We start from the raw sequence: 18,901 nt of genomic DNA on the forward strand, positions 1-18,901 counted from the left end.
CACCCCCACTCATGCTCTTGCTCTCTCTCTCTAGAATAAATCTTTTAAAAAAGGACAAAATGGGTAACTAAAAAATAATTGATCAATTCTTTTAATAAAGGTATTAACTGCCAAAATTCCAATCTTGTTTTAACTCAGTTCAAATGGTTAATTTATTACATACAAAAAACTTATAAAATATTTGGGGTGAGTTTAATCAACTTCTTAAAATGTGATCACTCAGAAATACAATTTAAATTATATACTTGTATACTCACACAATCTGATGTGACATTTATAATTGGACTACATCAGACACAAAAGCATGAAATTATTTAAGCAGCCTAATCATCTGTTTAATACAAGTAATTTTTCCAAAAGAGGATCTTGCTTCATTTGCAACAGTAATCAACAGCAGCCCCAAAAGTAATGAAAATAGAGGTAGAGGTTTACAGAATTTCATGATACTTATTAATACATTTTTCTGCTACATTGTATTCAGAAATGCATATTTTCCAAATTATTCATATTTCATAAATAACAAAAATGTATCATTGTGAAGAGTTACCCATCAGAGACAACTGAGATTCACTGTTGTTCCATATCTTGATAGCAATTTGTGTACTATGCTCATCCAATAATGGAACAGATCATGGACATTTTTCATTAGATTTTTTAAGCTATCCAGGAAAACACATAAAAATAGCCTATAGCTGCTCATATACTCAAACATTACTAAAGACAAAATCAAGCCAGAACTATTTAAGGCATCAAATGCCTCTAGATACTGAGTTTACAGTAATCAGACTGTAATTAAATGAAGTTAGGGTGCCAAGAATGATTAAAATACTACTTTGCTATCAGAAGCTATAATCTATCAAAAACCACCTGTATCAGTTTACCTCATCATAAAACAGGGATGCATTTCTAAAAGAAAAATATAGCTACAAAGAGTAGTAGAAACCATGTTAAAAGTATATCTATACAGAGGTGCCTGAGTGGCACAATTGGTTAAATGACGGACTCTTGGTTTCAGGTCAAGCCAACCCGATCTCAGGGTCCTGGGATCAAGCCCTGCGTTGGGCTCTGTGCTCAATGCGGAGTCTGCTTGCAATTCTCTCTCCCTATCCCTCTCCCCCTCCCATTCATGCTCTCTCTATAAATCTTTAAGTTAAAAAAAAAGTATATCTGCACAGCAGAAAATGATTGGATATCGTTACCAAATTACTAACAGTGGTTTATGTTAGGGTTATGGGGGTGTGGTTTTTTCTCTCTCCTTAACTCCATTATCCAATTTTTTGAAACATACTGTATTGCTCTTAGAATAAGAATAATGAATTTGAAAAGCATTTGCTTTAAACCATTATTTGGTTTAAAACATGTTTAAAGGAAACCTGGTCTTTTGTATTTGAACGTTCAGCACAACTAAAAAAGGGGGGTGGGGCGCCTGGGTGTCTCAGTTAAGCATGGACTTGATTTTGGCTCAGATCATGATCTCACAGCTCCATACTGGGCGTGGAGCCTGCTTAAGATTCTCTCTCTCCTTGGGCACCTGGGTGGCACAGTTAGTTAAGGGCCCTACTCATGGTTTCAGCTCAGGTAGTGATCTCAGGGTCGTGGGATCAAGCCCAGCATTGGGCTCTGAACTCCACACACAGTATACTTAGATTCTCTCTCCCTCTCCCTCTTCTTCTCTCTCTGAACATCTCCCCCCATGCACGCTCTCTCTCAAATAAATAAATCTTAAAAAGAAAAAAGGCAGATTCTTAACTACTACCACATACCTCAAAATACTACTCCAGAAACTTTCGCACTTCTGAATTCATGTGACCTTAGTTTGGAAGTAGTCATTTAATCCCTAATTTGTAGAGTATATACAATATTCAGCTAAAGAAAATAGTTCAAACAAAATGAGAAGGATGCCATGGGTATGCAGTAAAATGCAGGAATTTTAATATTTAGATGGGAGAATGAGGGATAATCCTCATGGTTGCTTGTGCCTTTTCATAAAAAGGGTGACTTTAACTGTAGTCTTTGGTTTAGGGGATTTCATAGAAGATCCATAAAAACATTTATAAGTATAACTGGCTTTTACACTGACACTGTGGAATGAAGTAATGAATGCATGCATGCGTCACTATCAGCTGGCAGTAGCTGTGGTTCAATACCTTCTTGCAAAAATGTATATTAAGAACTACCATGAGACTCATTTCTTTAATTATTACCATAACAATGTAGTACTGTAAAACACATTGTGTTTTACAGTTTATAAAGTGCTTTGTAGTTCTATTAGGATGGCAGGATAGGTACATATAAAGAGCCTTGGGCTCAAAAAAGGATGGGTGTTTCCCCCTCAAATCACTCAGCCATTACGAGATAGAACCATGAACCAAACTCCAGGTCTTCTACTTCTAAACACTGTAATTTTCACTACATTACAATTTATACTATATGCATCCATTTTGGTGTGGTAGCTTTGTTGTATGTATGATTCACTTTGTACAGCACGATATGAGCAAAAGCAATTGGAGAAAAACCCCAGGTGAGACATCCAGAATATTTCTAGTTGGTGTGATGAAGTACTATTTTGGGAGTTTCCTAGATAATAGGAAAAGATGGAGGGGCCTCAGTATTTTTTACTCACATCTGTATAGAAAAATCACAATCACTATCAATAGCAGTGTCACCACTAAAAGGAACTGCGTGCGTGTGCACACACGCGCGCACATATACACACACACTGAGTAAAATGAAAATAGTAAAATTTAGATCAGGTATGTTATCAAGTAGCACTTATAGTTCTGAAGCCCCAAACTGTATAGTCTAAAAGGAATTAAAAAGAAGGCAGCACTACATGCAAAAGTTAAAGCACATGGGAGAAGAGAAAGCTGAAGGGCCACTTAAATCTACAGGTACTTAAGAGAGGCTGCATGGGTGATGATAAACAATTGTCCTTAGTGGAAATAGGAAACACATTAAAAGGAAAGGGACCTAAACTGCAGTAGGAGAAATTTAGTTTATTCTTGAAAAAATAGGATTTTAGGATGCTGGACTGCATTTCCAGTGGAAAAGGACCTTTGTTCTTGAAAGCATTATCAAAGCAGTTCTCTAATTTCAGTAGTTCAATGTCAGCAGAGTTGTGAATATGTAGAGTTTGGACAAAAGAATGTTTAATTATTTTATTGCTGGTATAGACTAATGTATTTCAAAATGTCTAAGGTATACTAAGATAGTCCTTGCCCTATGAGAGCTTATAAGCATTTTAATTACACAATATTAATTAAACAAAACTACCATTTAATTGAAATTAATTATAAAAGGCAAGAGTGCATATGAAAGGTGAACACTGATGACATAAAACTTGAAGAATCACAATGCTTAATGGAATTTTAGACACAGTGAAAATGGCTTAAAAAAATCAAAGGCCATTGCTAAAAATGGGATTATTTTTTTTTTAAGATTTTATTTATTTATTTGAGAGAGAGAGAATGAGGGATAGAGAGCACGAGGGGGAAGAGGGTCAGAGGGAGAAGCAGACTCCCCGCTGAGCAGGGAGCCCGACGTGGGACTCGATCCCGGGACTCCAGGATCATGACCTGAGCTGAAGGCAGTCGCTTAACCGACTGAGCCACCCAGGCGCCCTAAAAAATGGGATTATTTCTAATATTTATGTTGGTTCATAAATAAGCTGTATATCATTCCTCACATTTACGTTGCTCAATATGTTCTCTCTATCTGAGTTGATGTTACCTGCTTGCAAAAGCACAAAGAATGTGTCTGCCCAGTCATTTTTGGCCCACAGAGCAACATTTGGATAGAGGTATTTAATTCTGATAGAGTAGCTTTCCTATAGGCAGGGCTCTCAGTACGTTTGTGGTTTGTCTATAAGCATTCTCCAGCTGGTGGGAAAATAATCATCTATTAGCAATAGGTGAAGAACTAAATAATAACAATGTTAGAGTAGGTAAGCACCTGTGCTGATGCTCATTAACCACAACTACCTGGAATTCACCAAATTCTTATTTAGGTTTGGTTAAGTAACCAAGCTCTGAAGTCAGTCTGACTGGGTTCAAGTCCTGATTCTCCCACTTACTTATTGTGTAACCCCAATGTACTTGCTTTTCTAAGCCTCACTTTCCTCATCTATAAAACAGAGGTGATAGTTATTATGAGAATTAGTTTTTACTTAGAACTTGCTTAGCACAGTTCCGGGCATTTGGTATCTCTAAAGGTTAGCTATTATTAAGTGTTAAATAGAACAGAATGAATATTATATATTGCATTTGTTGGTTAGGGCTGCCAAACAAATCAAAACAAAACACCACAGAGTAGGTGGTTTCAACAACCAAAATTTATTTCCCAACAGTTTTGGAGGCTAGAAGTCCAAGATCAAGGTATCAACAGAGTTGGTTTCTTCTGAGACCTTTCTCCTTGGCTTACAAATGGCCACCTTCTCTCGGTATCTTTACATGGTCTTGCTTTTTTTTAATCTTTTTTTATTTTAAATTCAATTAATTAACATATAATGTATTATTTGGTTCAGGGGTACAGGTCTGTGATTCATCAGTCTTATATAATAACCAATGCTCATTACAATACATGGTCTTTCCTCTGTAAAAAAGGCCCTGGTGTTTCTTTGTCCCCATTTCCTCTTATAAGGACACCAGTTACGTTGCATTAAGGCATACCTTAATGGCATCATTTTAACATAATACCCTATTTTAAAGGCCCTATCTCCAAAAAGAGTCACATTCTGAGGTACCAGAGGTTAGAACCTCAACATAAAAATTTGGGGGGACACAATTCAGCCCATAATATACACCTTCTCTGTTAATGGGTGGAAAATAAAAACATTCCACATAATAAGAAAACCTGAAATAATTCAGAAGAAAAGTCTCAGTTCTCTTATAACATCTCAGCTTTCAAACACAGAGGGAACCTATATGAGCTCATTTAACATTAAGAGGCAGAGAGATGGATAAACAGATACAGACAGCCAGGCATGCTCAAGCATGCGCACGCACGCGCGCACACACACAATGTCTCTAGTATGGAGTTACCAATCACTTTATAAAATAGCTCTCTGAATGCAAAACCACTTTGCCAAAAAAGCATCATCATCAATGAAAATAAATGATTTACCTGAAGTGTACAAAAGTTACTGTATTCAATGCACAAGAATTACACTGCACAAGCAATTATTTTCTTAGATCAAAAGTCCATTGCAGAAAGGAACCATGATAGGTTAGTAAAAATTTACAAATACATCAGCATAACTGAATACAGAAAGCTTTTGGGGTCTTTGATTGATGTTCTTAAAATTCATTTTAGTTTTCTATATTGTCTTGATAGGTAATTGTGGTTACAAATATAATAGTATGTGCAATTAATGTACTAATCTGGGTATCTGAATTATAATGATCACAGTAAAAAAAAAATTACCTTACATATTACTAGTCACACGACCACTATTTAGAGATGCAGGCCCACAAAGCATTTCATACAAGCATATAAATTGGATGCGAATTCAAGTTATGAACATTTGTTAATGACTAATAGGAAATACATTAGCTACTATATAGTACTTGAAAGACTCCATGGGACAAAGCCAGATCCCAAGAATTTGAGGATTTTCTTCCTAAAAAATTGATGCAAAAACCTACAAAAATATATATAATACATAGCTCAAATAAGAATATGTGTGAAAGGGCTTAAAAACTCTAAAGTACTTTATTCCCAAGGTGACATTTTTTAAGATGATCCTATTCTATCCTCATCCCATTCAAAAGAGCTAATTTTGGCTCAACCAGTCTTTCCTAACAGATAAGCAGATAAAAGAAACTTGATTAACGAAAATGGGAAATGGAACCAAATATATGAGAAAAGGCCAAAATCTGATACACAGTAAGTTTTTAATATTGATCATAATCTTACTGTTTCTACATTTCCCCCTGACAAGTTTACCTGGATTAAGAAAGTATTGCCTCATAAAAAATACCACCATATCACGCTACTATAAATATTATAACGGCAACAGCAAATTTTATACACACCTTTTAAAGAATACATAATATACAGAATACATTGCTTAATAACAAAAATAAACACAAAAGAACACTTACTATATAATTATCTCATGCTATATGGCCTATCAAAAATTTTGCCATGGTTAAAAAGTAAAAAAAAAAAAAAATCAATGCAATATGAAATACTGGCTGCTTTCTTTGTTTTGAGATAAAATTGACATATAACATTTTATCAGTTTCATGTATACAACATAATAATTTGGTATTTGTATATGCTGGGAAATGATAACCACAGTAAGTCTAGTTATCATCTGTCACTCTACAAAGTTACAATTCTTTTTTCTGGCAATACGAATTTTTAATATTTACTCTCCTAGCAACATTCAAATATGTACAATACTATTGACTACAGTCACCATATTGGATATGATGTCCCCACGGATTTATAACTAGGAATTTATACCTGTTGGCCCCTTTACCCATTTAGCCCACCCCCTAAACCTATTCCCACTGGCAACTACCATTCTGTTCTCTATGAGTTTTTCAATTGTTTTGTTTTTTGATTCCATATATAAGTAAGATTGTACAGTATTTTTCTTTCTCTGACTTATTTCACTTAGCATAACACCCTCAAGGTCCATCCAGGGTGCCACAAATGGCAAGATCTTTTTTTATGGCTGAATAATTTTCCATTTTATATATATACCCACCACATCTTCTTTATCCATTCTTCCATCAGTGGACACTTGGGTTATTTCCATATCTTGGCTATTATAAATAGTGCTGCAAATAACATAGATGTACATATATCTTCTCAAATAAGTGTTTTTATTTTCTTCGGATAAATACTCAGAAGTGGAATTACTAAACCATACAGTGGTTTTGTTTTCAATTTCTTAGGAACATCCATAATGTTTTCCATAGTGGATACACCAATTTAAGTACCCACCAATGCACAACAGTTCCCCTTTCTCCACATCTTGGCCAACATTTGTTATTTCTTGTGTTTTTGATAATAGCCATTCTAACAAGTGTAAGATGATATCTCACCATACTTTTGATCTGCATTTCCCTGATGATTAGTGATATTGAGCCTTTTTTTTTAAGATTTTATTTATTTATTTCAGAGAGAGAGAGAATGAGAGATAGAAAGCACGAGAGGGAAGAGGGTCAGAGGGAGAAGCAGACTCCCTGCTGAGCAGGAAGCCCGATGTGGGACTCAATCCCAGGACTCCAGGATCATGACCCGAGCCGAAGGCAGTCACTTAACCAACTGAGCCACCCAGGCGCCCGTTGAGCCTCTTTTTTACGTGCTTATTCACCATCTGTATCTCTATTCAGATCCTATGCCCACTTTTCATTTTTTATTTTTATTTTTTTTAAGATTTTATGTATTTGTCAGAGAGAGAGAAGAGCACAAGCAAGGGGAGCAGCAGGCAGAGGGAGAAGCAGGCTCCCCACTCAGCAAGGAGCCCACTGTGGGACTCGATTCCGGGACCCGGGGATCATGACCTGAGCTGAAGGCAGATGCCTAACCGACTGAGCCACCCAGGCGTCGTCCCATATGCCCACTTTTTAAATAGGACTGTTTTTGTTATTAAGTTGTATGAGTTCTTTATAATTTTGGATATTAATCCCTTATCAGATACATGATTTGCAAATATTTTCTCCTATTCTGTAGGTTGCCTTTCCATTTTGTTGATGGTTGTGCAGAAGTTTTTTTGTTTGATGTAGTCCCACTTGTTTATTTCACTTTTATTGTCTTTGCTTTTAGAGTCAGATCCAAAAAATCATCACCAGGACCAATGTCAAGGAACTTACCAAGTCTGCCTTCTTCTAGGAGTTTCATGGCTTCAGGTCTTTAGTCTTTAAACCATTTTGAACTAATTTTTGTGTATGGTGTAAGACAGTAATCTGATTCCTTTGCATGTGGCTGTCCAGTTTTCCCAACACCATTTATTGAAAAGACTGTCCTTTCCCCATTGTATGTTCTTGCCTCCTTTGTCATAAATTAATTAACCACAGATGCATGAATTTATTTGAGAATTCTATTCTGTTCCATTGATCTATGTGCTTATTTTTATGCCAGCACCATACTGCTTTCATTACTATAGCTTTGCAGTACGTTTGAAGTCAGGTAGTGTGATACTTCCAGCTTTATTCTTTCTCAAAATTGCTTTGGCTACTTCGGTTCTTTTGTGGTTCAATGCAAATTAAAGGACTGTTTGTTCTATTTCTGTGAAAAATACCATTGGGATTTTGATAGGGATTACACTGAATCTGTAGATTCTTTTGGGTAAGATGGACATTTTAATATTCTTTCAATCCATGAGCATGGGATATATTTCCATTTATCTGTGTCTTCAATTTCATCAATGTTTTACAGTATTCAGTAAGCAGGCCTTCACCTCCTGGTTAAATTTATTCCTAGGTATTTTAGTCTTTTTGATGCAATTGTAAATAGGATTGTATCCTCAATTCTTTTTGACAGTTAGTTGTTAATATATAGAAAAGCAACATTTTTTGTATATTGATTTTGTACCCAGCAAATTATTACTTCTAACAGTTTTTTGGTAGAGTCTTTTTAGGTTTTTCTATATATAAAATCATGTCATCTGCAAATAGTGACAGTTTTATTTCTTCCTTTCCAATCTGGATGCTTTTTCTTTATTTTTCTTGCCAAATTGCTCTGGTTAGGATTTCTAATGTTGTACTGAATAAAAGTGGAGAGAGGGGACATCCTTGTCTTATTCCAGATGTTAGAGGAAAAGTTTTCCTTTTTCACAATTAAATGTGAAATTAGCTGTGGACTTGTCATATAGTCTTTATTATGTTAAGGTACATTCCCTATATACCTACTTTGGTGAGAGTTTTTATCATAAACATATGTTAAGTGATATGATCATATGATTTTTATCCTTCATTTGTTAATGTGGTATATCACACATACTGATTTGAGGATGATGAATCATCCTTGCATTCCTGAAATAAATACCACTTGATCATGGTGTATTGGTTTGCTAGTATTTGGTTGAGGATTTTTGCATCTATGCTCATTGGGGATATTGGAACTGTAATTTTCTTTCTTTGTGGTACCCTTTTGGCTGGTTTTGGTACCTGGATATTGCTAACCTCATTAAAATGAGTTTGGAAGCTTTCCCTTCACCTCAATTCTTGACAGGTATTAAATCTTCTTTAAGTGTTTGGAAGAATTCACCTATGAAGCCATCTGGTCTTAAGACTTTTCTTTGGTCGTAAGACTTTTCTTTGTTGGCAGGTTTTTGATTACTGATTCAATCTCCTTACTAGTAATTGATCTATTCAGATTTTCTATTTCTTTATAAGTCAGTTTTTAGAAGACTGTACATTGCAAGAAAATTATCCATTTCTTCTGGGTTACCTAGTTTGTTGACATGTAATTGTTCATGGTAGTCTCTTACAATCCTTTGTATTTCTGCAGTATTAGCTGTAACAACTTTCATTTCTGATTTTATTTATTGGAGTTCTTTCTTTTCTGACTGGTGAGTCACCTAAATGTTGGCCAATTTTTTTATCTTTCCAAAGAACCAGCTGTTAGTTTCATTGATCTAATTGATCTTTTTTTCATTTTAGTCATTATTTCATTTACTTCCACTCTGATTTTTGTTGTTTCCTTCTCTCTACTAACATTGGGTGTCATTTGTTCTTTTTCTAGTTCTTTTAGGTGGAAAGTTAGATTGAGGTTTTTTTGCTTTTTAAGGTAGGCCAGTATCTCTAGGAACTTCCCTCTTAGAACCACTTTTTGCTGCATCCCATAGTATGTTATGTTTTTATTTTCATTTGTCACCGAGGTATTTTTTTTTCTCCCTTGGTTTCTTTTGTTTACCCACTGGTTGTTCAGTAGTATGCTGCTTAATCCCCACATTTTTGTGATTTCTCCAGTTTTCTACTTGTAATAGATCTCTAATTTCATACCACTGTGGTAGTCAAAAAAGACAGTTGATATGATTTCAACTTATTAAATTTATCGAGACTTGTTTTGTGACCTAACTTATGATCTACCCTGGAGAATTTTCCATGAGCATTTAAAAACACGTACACTCTAGGGCGCCTGGGTGGCTCAGTTGGTTAAGCGACTACCTTCAGCTCAGGTCATGATCCTGGAGTCCCTGGATCGAGTCCCACATCGGGCTCCCTGCTCAGCGAGGAGCCTGCTTCTCCCTCTAACCCTACCCCCTCTCATGTACTCTCTCTCTCTCTCTCTCTCTCTCTCTCATTCTTGCTCTCTCAAATAAATAAATCTTTTAAAAAAATGTACATTCTGGTTTTGGATGGAACATTCTGTTTATATCTATTAAGTTCATCTGTCTAATGTATCCATTAAGGCCAATATTTCCTTATTGATTTTCTGTCTAGATGATCTATCCATTCACATAAATGGGGTATTAATATCCTTACTATTATTTTATTGCTGCCAACTTCTCCCTTTAGTTAATATCTCCTTTATATATTTAGGTGCTCCTATGTTGGGTACATAAATATTTACATAAATATTACAAATGTCATATCCTGTTGTTGGATTGATCACTTAATCATTACATAGTGCCCTTCTTTGTATTTTATTACACTCTCTTTTAGTTTATTTTGCCTAAAAAAAGTATAACTACTCCAGTTTTCTTTTAGTTTCCACTTGCATGGAACATCTTTTTCCATCGCTTCACTTTCATCTGTGTGAGTCTTTATATCTGAAGTGATTCTCTTGTAGGCAAGATATAGATGGGTCTTACATTTTTATCCCATTCAGCTATTCTATGTCTTTTGACTGGAGAATTTAGACCATTTACATTTAAAGTAATTATTGATAGGTATGTACTTATTGCTGTTTTGTTCATTGTTTCTGGTTCTCTTCCCTTATGGTTTGATTACTTTCTTAACTGTTATGCTTAGATTCCTTTTTTATGTACTTCTGTGTATCTAATCTAGATTTTTACTTTGTGGTTAGAATAAGCCTCACTTACAAGAGCCCATATATATAACAGTCTATTTTGAGTTGACAGCAACATAAGTTTTAATCATTCTAAAATGCTACATTTTTACTTCCCTCCTCCCCATTTTATGTTTTTCATGTCACGTTTTACATCTTTTTGATTTTGTATATCCCTTGATTACAGTAGTTCTAGTTATTTTTACTACTTTTGTCTTTCAACCTCCATACTAATTTTATAAGTAATTAATATACTACCTTTACTATATATTTACCTTTGCCAATGAGATTTGTATTTTCACGTTTTCTTATTACTAATTCATACCCTTTCCTTTCAACTTACAGAAGCCCTTTTAACATTTCTTATAAAGCTGATTTGATGGTTATGAACACCTTTAGCTTTTGCCTATCTGGAAAATCTAAATGGTAACACCTTGTCAGATAGAATATTCTTGGCTGGAAATTACTCCCTTTCAGCACTTTGAATATGTCACTACACTCCCTTCTGGCCTGCAGAGTTTCTGCTGAAAAATCTGCTGTTACTCTCATGGGGTTTCTCTTATATGAAACAACTTGTTTTTTCTCTTGCTTTTTAAAATTCTAACTTTTGACATTTTAATATGATGTGCCTTCATGTGGATCTATTTGGTTTCTTATTTGGAACTCTGAGCTTCCTGGTTCTGAATGTCTGTTTTCTTCTCCCAGTTAAGAATGTTTGCAGCCATTATTTCTTCAAAAAAGTTTTCTGCCCCTTTCTCTCTCTTCTCCTCCTGGGACCCCTATAATGCAAATGTTATTCCACTTGATGTTGCTCTATGGGTTCCTTAAGCTATCTTTGCTTTTTAAAATCATGTTGAACCCCTCTAGTGTATTTTTCAGTTTAGCTACTATACTCTTCAGCCCTGTGACTTCTGTTTGGTAGTTTCTTATATTTTCTGTCTGCTGGTTAAAGCTCTCACAGTGTTCATCCAATCTTCTCCCAAGTTCGATGAGCCTCTTTATGCCCTTTACTTTGCTGTTTTAGTAAGTTTTTGCTGCAATTCCCTTTAATAACAATGTTCCCTCAATTAATTGCAATGAAGTGGAGAACATACAGGAGCTAATCAAATAATTTCAAGATGTGTGTGCATAACAATATCCCTTTAAAATAATCTTTTTTCCCAAGAAGTTTCAAATTTGGTTTAAGAATGGAATAAATATTGGCTAAAATGTCACTTTTCTTACTCAACATCATCAATAATATTTGCCTATGAAACTGCTTTACAGTTAGAAAAATGTGAATCTCATACCTCAGTCTACATACCTAGATTAGCATCATGACAAGAATTCTGGTATGATGTAATAGGTAGAAATGGTTGGCTCCTGTCTAGGAACAAATTTTTCCTGAACTGTCTGTTCAGGTGTATGACCTTTTCTTTGAACTCTTCATCAAGTAAATTACTCATCTACCTTTCTTTAAGATTTTTTTTCTGAGGTTTTATCTTGTTCTCTTATTTGCAACATATTCCTCTGTTTCCTCATTTTGCTTAAATCTGTTTCTATGTATTAAGCAAAACAACTACCTCTTCCAGTCTTGAGGGAGTGTTCTCATGTAGGAGATTAACCTAATCTTTAAACCTTGCCATAGTGGGACACCTGAGTGGCTCAGTCAGTTAAGTGTCTGCCTTTGGCTCAGGTCATGATGCCAGGGTCCTGGGATCGAGTCCCACATCGTGCTCCTCGCTTGGCAAAGAGCCTGCTTTTCCCTCTGCCTGCTGCTCCCCCTGCTTGTGCTCTCTCTCTCTCTGACAAATAAATAAATAAAATCTTAAAAAATAAATAAATAAGTAAACCTTGCCATAGCTCTTGGTTGTTTCTTGAACCTTTGTGATTGTCTCAGTAGACTGATTTATTCTTAATAGGTCTCAATGTTGAGGATGTGCCAGTACCTGTCAGTGTTCCAGAAGTGATCTCAGTCAGCACCTAGACTCAGGCTACCTGGAATCCAGACCATCAGGTAGCAGCTTTTAAAGTGTATAAATATAAACAGTCCTCTAGGACCACAATCATAAACCCTGCTGACCTCCAGACCAGGCAATCTGGAGGTGTCCCCTGGGTGACAATTGTAAAAATCGTGGCTTCAAAGGAATGTATAAGCTCTTTCCTGGGAGGTACCAGTGAGATATAGTGAGGCTAAAGGAGAGTGCAAAGATGGCTTCTCCTAGACTACATTCCTTGAGAGCAGCTCCACAGCCTGTAGATGGGTGGCAATCCTGAAGTCTGACCCTTGGACTAAAGCTCCAACACAAGTAAATAGGACTTTTTCACAGAATCACTCATGGTGTGTTTCAGTCTGCTGTGTTTTTTTTTTTTTTTCCTTAGGCCATTTTAATATTACTTGAGTAACAGATCAGATAATAAGGACAATATACACAACCTCCAACTAAAATCCTGCTGTAGTCTAGACAGTGAAGTGGTACATTAGAAAACTTTAAAACTGCAGCTCCTTTTGGATCCCCCAAAGTGTATCTGCACTCTTCTTCAAATGGGCCTCCTCCTCAGAAGTCAGAGTCACCTTCACAACATCTGAAATTCCATTCTGTCCCAAGATGCAAGGGACACTAAGGAAGACATCATTTTTAATTCCATAGAGACCCTTAATCATAGCGGAAATTGGATGCACCCGCCTAAGATTCTTCATTATACTTTCGGCCAGATCTGCCACAGACAGTCCAATGGCCCAGGAAGTGTAGCCTTTCAGTTTGATCAACTCATAGGCACTGTCAACCACCTGTTTGTGAACCTCTTTCCACTGTTCCTTATCTGCATCAGTGCCTAAGTCAGGGTGCAGATTCTTCAGAGAGATACCAGCAACGTTCACTCCACTCCATACAGGCACACTGGAGTCTCCATGCTCCCCAAGGACCCACCCGTGACAGCTTAATGAGTGAACTCCCCGTCTTTCCCCCATTAGGTAACAGAACCGGGCTGAATCCAGATTGCAACCACTTCCAATAACACAGTTTTTGGGAAAGCCACTTATCTTCCAAGCCACATAGGTCAAGATATCCACTGGATTGGAAACGACAAGCAACTTGCAGTTTCGGCTATATTTTACGATATTAGGAATGATGAACTTAAAGATGTTCACGTTACGCTGGACCAAATTAAGACGGCTTTCTCCCTCTTGCTGATGTGCCCCAGCTGTGATAATAACCAGCTTGGAGTTTGCAGTCACATTATAATCTTTGCCAGAGACAATTTTTGGTGTTCTAAGGAAAAGGCTGCCGTGCTGGAGATCCATCATCTCTCCCTTCAGTTTGTCTTCCATGACATCAACAAGAGCAAGTTCATCTACCAAGTCCTTCATTAAGATACTGCTGGCACAAGCCATGCCAACAGCACCAATCCCAACAACTGTAATCTTATTCTGGGGGGTATGTTCTTCCTTAAGAAGATTCTGAATCAGCTGATCTTTGAGAGTTGCCATTTTGGACTTAGAACCAAAAGGAATCAGGAGTGCACGTTGGGCAGGCGGGCGTCAGCGGCACGCGAGGTTGTATCCAGTCTGCTGTGTTTTGAAGGAGATTTTCACCTAGTTTTCCAGTCTTTTTCAGAAGGAACTGTTCTATTCGTAGCTTTAGATGTGGTGTGGGAAGAGGTGAGTTCAGATCTTCTTATGCTGCCATCTTATGTTGTCCCTTCAATCACTACAGGTGCTTTAAAAGTCATATCAAGCATCATATTTTAAATGTATTATTTTACCTGACTATATACACAAAGAAATGTCATCAACAGAAATTTCTACCATGATTGCAATTTAAATACACAGAAAATAAATTTGCAGTGCAGAATCCTGAATGAAAAGTTTTATCTTCTTGTTTCTAGTATCAGGATATATAATAAAACATAACCACCCCATACTCATTAATGCAATCAACTTACAAAATGTATGTCTAAACATAAAGTCAATATTCATTCTGTCTTAGATGTTTCCAAATGCCCGAGGTATAATGACTTACTAATATTTTATATTCTACTGTTATCTTAGCATTCCTTAAACAATAAATTTAATCTAGCATGATGAAATAATATAATTTGTGACAATGCAGTGGAAGGGAAGGGACTGATAAGAAACTGTTCTAAAAGTGAATGGAGATTTTAATAAACTTTTCAAAACATATATGGATACTTCTATCCTAAACAAGTATAACACATAAGCTCGCTTGCAGTATTAAAACATAAGGAAATGGGAAGATAGCTACTCACTGAACATAATAATGAATGTGAAATTAGAAAAGACTGAAATTGAAACTTTAATAGTGCTCATGCTATTTTGAAAAGATCACTTATAATATACCATCATTAAACAGTCTCAGGTCTTATTTTCATCTGAATACCAAATGAGTTTTTCTACTTTACATATAGTAGTTAAAAATAATTGCATTGATTATTTTTATTCTGATTGAATTGAGATTTTTAACAAAATGGTCACCCCCATAAAACTAAATGTTTTATAGTAGCAACTTCTCTAAGATTTCTAAGCCCATAAGAAAAACAATCAAATTGGAGTGTGAGAAAGCCATGTTTTATCATGAAGCAGCTACTTCAAACTCCAATAATCAATGTTTTGTCTCCCCCTTCTGGACTATACAATTATTAAAAGAAAACACAAAGATTTGATCTTTTTTCATAGGGTATATTCAAATAATCAGGCTGACACAAGTACAACATTACATGAAGTAATCATCAAGATACTATTCAATTAGTAAACAAAATTTCAATTTAATAATGCAACAGCAGCTTAACAGCCGACAAGTACATACTGTCAGAGTTAGTGGTATTTTATGGATATTATGATTACTAGGGGGCTTATAATAAGGAAAGCATCAATAGCATTATGAGTATATTACTTTGAGTCTGACCATAAGTTTATACTTTAATAGGAACATTCATTCAGTTTGACCTTCTTCACCAGCATGAGAGAATAAATTTATTTGGCTCTGTTTTGTGAAAAAGATCCTAAAATATTCTTCAGTCAGGGCCTAAGGTCTCCATGTCCCAATTAGGACAAACAAAGATACATCTGTTCCTAACCTATTTTTTTAAAAAAAAATTTAATCTCTCCTATTTCTACTGCTCAATTAATCTTCCCCATATATAGCTCAGATTTTGCCATTCCATTGCTCAAAACCTTCCATGATTCCTCTCTATTAAAGCACAACTCCTCAGCATATCCCTCCTAAAATGACCTTAACCTACCTTTCCAAATTTACAACCCACTACTACATTTAACCTATGTTTTTAGTCACCTTAACTAGCTCTTGTGGTTGGTTATTAAATATGCCCATACCTCCCCTTGTTCAACCCCACTCCAACCACACTAGCCTCTTTGCTATTCTTCAAATACTCAAGGCACACTCCTGCCTCAAAGCCATGGTACGTGATGTTCTCTCTGCCTATAAAATTCTTCCCTAAATATTTACATGGCTCTCCCCAATTTCATTCATGTCTCTGTTCAAATCTCACTGCACAGAGAGCTCACCTGTCTGAAATAGCACATCCCTGATCACTCTCAGCTTTCTCATTTACTTTTTTATTTTTCTTTCACAGCACTTACCACCACTTGCCATTAAATTTGTTATGTGTCATGTCTGTCTCCCCAGCTAGAATGTAAGCTCCATGAGGAATTTATCTGTATGGTTCATCATTCAAGCACCTAGAATAGTACCTGGCATGTAATAGATAACCTTTCATTAAAAAAAAAAATGAAACTGTGGTTAGAGAGGTTAACAAGATCACAGGGAATGAATGAATGAGTGGCGAATCAAGGGTTCAAATTCAGGTCTTTCTGATGCCTAAACAAACATTTTTCCAAAAACACCCTACTATTGCCCTAAGCACTCAACTATTTATGTTGCTAAATTCCCTTATATTTAACATTATAAGGTCTGGTCATTATAATTCTATTTTCCAATTATCATATATAATCGTGCCATTCTTACTTTTTTTTCCCCACAGAAGAACGGTGATTTTTCCACCTGTGGATAAATTGTTCCTGGCTTGCAATGAAATCGAATCAATCATTTTAGCTGTTTTCTAAATCTGTTTTATGCAATGTGTTAATAAATAATAAAAACAATTTATTTTGGTTCAAAAAGTTGTACACTTATTTAAAACCAGAAGACATTGAAAACTTCATTCAGTTCTTTCTATCTCTACCCTGTTCCAATTCTCTTTTGCTATTTTAAGATACCTACAGGAAAATATTTTATCATTTCCCTTCATAGATTGTATCTATAACATACCCTCAACTATTTTATAAAATCTTTAAAATAATCTTGTCAATATTATATTGAGATCACATATGAATTTATTTTTTTCTAAAGGCCCAACAATAATCTATACTATGTAACGTGTAGCTTCCAATACACAGCAAAGCATTCTCCTTTTTCCATCTAACTGAATCTTTCTCAACATTCTCGATCTAGAATAAATCCTATCAAATAGCACACATCTTGAATACTTACCAAAAAAAAGAGGCTGCTCATAGTCTTATCTCATTTTACCATGTAATCTTCCCATTTTTATGTTCTTCATACCAAGCATTTTATAGAACTGAATACATTTAGCAAAAACTGTAATTTAGACCTACTACTTGCAAGCCTCTTTGCACATTAAATGCATTAAATATAAACATAAACTTCAATATCATCCTGATTTTAGTATTGTTATCCTGTAACATGCAACATGTAATAGAAAGTATAAGATAAAGCAGAAAGTGATTCCTTAAGAGAGTTAAAGTGCTACAGAAGTTCATATAAATTACTAGGTAGAAATTGAGGGGGATGACTTAGCGGTAGCAGTCAGAACAGGCTTCAGGGAGGGCTGTGGAGGATGGGTAGAATGTTGACAAAAGAAAAAAAAATGCTATGCAAAAAAGAGATCACAGGATGAGCAAAGTCAGAAAGTCAGAAGAAAGACTGCATGAGGCTGAGGGGGTGGTTACGTTCAGGTAACAACAGGCAGTTTTCCAGTCTGATTTTTAAAGCAAATTTATAAAGGAGAATAATGAAAAATAAGGCTGACAGTAAGGTTTCAAATGCCCCCATTTTTGCTTCTAATCAACATTAGAGAGGCAAAAGAAAAGACAGGGTCATGCAGACCTAGTTCATTACATATTCTTTCTAATTTCAATCCGGTTTTTATAGGACTTATTTTTTGACCAATATATATAATCTCTAGGCAACCATAATACTTAAAGTGGTTATTTCTACAATGTATTCTTTCTGGAACACTTATGAAATCCTTATCTGCCAATTTTCTCAATGAACACATACTTCTCATCTTCTGAAGACTAATGAGACCATGAGAAATAAGCCCCCTTGTACCTGACTTTCCACCAGAGTGATTTTAATGATTGTTTTCTCACTCCTCTCTAGTCTCAAAAAAACAACAAAGAAAAATCTTCCCCATTAAGGCACCCGTCCCATCTAAACTCTAGAACTAATCATCATTTCCTCTAGAAACTGATTCCCATAGTTTCCTCCCTTTATTGCAGGATATGGATGTGATACAAATTCCAATGTGAGAAGCAGTTCATAGATAAGACATGAGTGTAAAATAGTTTATATTGAAGATCAATCATAAATATCCATCTAATTACGCACTGTCTTTCAAAAACACTCTCAGACAAGATGAAACTTTTCCATGAACCATATAGAGCCTGTTGGCCTGCCACTTTGCAACCATTTACTACACTGTACCTATAAGGCCAATGTTTACCTCTCTTTTCCATTAGACCTAGTATTTTGAGTAAATGAGCTAGTTCACTGGGGAAGAAAGACATGTAAATGATTTATTATAATAAAATATGTTCAATATTGTAATATAGCTGTATAGTGGTACTATGGTAAGGAAGGAGTTATCTAAGATAAATTCTCCTAAGACTGAC

At 35.6% G+C, this 18,901-nt stretch overlaps 1 protein-coding gene and 1 pseudogene across 4 annotated transcripts in view; both read right to left on the reverse strand.

Moving 5' to 3' along the window:
• DIAPH2 (diaphanous related formin 2) overlaps window positions 1-18,901 on the reverse strand; it is a 946,398-nt gene that overhangs the window by 839,286 nt on the left and 88,211 nt on the right. The gene's annotated exons all lie outside the window — the stretch shown is intronic.
• LOC114207406 (L-lactate dehydrogenase A chain pseudogene) lies at window positions 13,382-14,645 on the reverse strand (annotated as a pseudogene).

Source organism: Eumetopias jubatus, unplaced genomic scaffold (genome assembly GCF_037043125.1).
Source record: "Eumetopias jubatus isolate StellerSeaLion01/CBP00866 unplaced genomic scaffold, mEumJub1_p1.0 scaffold_11, whole genome shotgun sequence".
Lineage (NCBI taxonomy): Eukaryota > Metazoa > Chordata > Mammalia > Carnivora > Otariidae > Eumetopias > Eumetopias jubatus.